Genomic DNA, 1253 nt, shown 5'->3' with positions numbered 1-1253 from the left:
TACATCACATTTTCCCTTTCTGAATTACTTAGTGTTGCCAGACCCTGTCAGACTTCCTCATGCTTTCACACCTGATACTCCTTTCATCTGTCATGCCTGGCTCCAGTTGTCACCCAAGTGTCTATTCATCCTGTCAGTCTTAGCTCCAGGCTCCTCTGCTCCTTAAATACATCTTGGATTCTCCCAGGTAACTGTCAGCAACCTTCCCTAAGTTCTTTCTGCATCTATAATGTAACTTTATTATAGCCACAATACATAGCATTGTAATTTTTGGTTAGAATGTCTATCTTCTTCCTTTAAAGTCCAGAAGACAGGGACTGATTTTCCCCCCATCGTTGTATCCTGAGCACCTAATATAGAGCTTGAATGGAGTAGACATACAGTACATATTTTGTAGAATACAGAAATTTGTCAAATAATCTCCTGTATGAATACAAGGATAGATAAACACATTATGAGTTTTCAAATATGTGAGTAAGATGAAATAATTCCTAACCATTTATTCATGGCCACATCATGAACTCTAGATCGTAAAACTATTTGGCTTTTGTGACAGACAAACTATATAGGATGCTTATATTGCCACCTCATATGTCAACAGTGATAAACAGAGAGTAATAAGAGAATCATTTCCCACTGGGTGCCAAACAAATATCAGCTGGAAAATCTTGTCTATGAGAATAGAAACCCTAAATTCAGACATTCATATTTGTTTGGGACTCCCAAGTTGTAGTACAAATGTATGTTTTATTTCCTAAGGCATTAAGTAAATGATAAGGTACACATATCTAGTTTCCATACAAGAAATAGGATGATGTATGTATCAATTTCAAAAAGAGGTTTTGATTGTACCAGCTGAATAGTGAACTTACTGATTAGAAAACACAGACTTAGGTGTTTTCTAGGGATGCAAGGAGTTAGCATTACCTTATGCTGCTCTATATTATTTTGTCAACAAATATAAAGGCTGAATTACTTTGATTTGAAACAGCAAAGTTTACAAACTTTTTTTATTCTTCATTTCAAAATATTAAGGGGTACAAGTGTTTTTGTTATAACACATGAATAACTTGTATCATGCTTAAGTCAGGGCTTTTGGTATGCCTATCACCAGAATAGTGTTCATTGTACACAATAAATAAGTTTTTACCCACCCTCCACCATTCTCAGTTTCTCATGTCCTTTCTATCACTTCGTGCCCATGTATACACATTGTTTACCTTCCACTTATTAGTACGAATATACTGTGTGTG

The sequence above is a fragment of the Propithecus coquereli genome, unplaced genomic scaffold (genome assembly GCF_000956105.1).
Source record: "Propithecus coquereli isolate 6110/MARCELLA unplaced genomic scaffold, Pcoq_1.0 Scaffold51, whole genome shotgun sequence".
Classification (NCBI taxonomy): domain Eukaryota; kingdom Metazoa; phylum Chordata; class Mammalia; order Primates; family Indriidae; genus Propithecus; species Propithecus coquereli.
Note: the sequence above shows the minus strand (reverse complement) of the source record.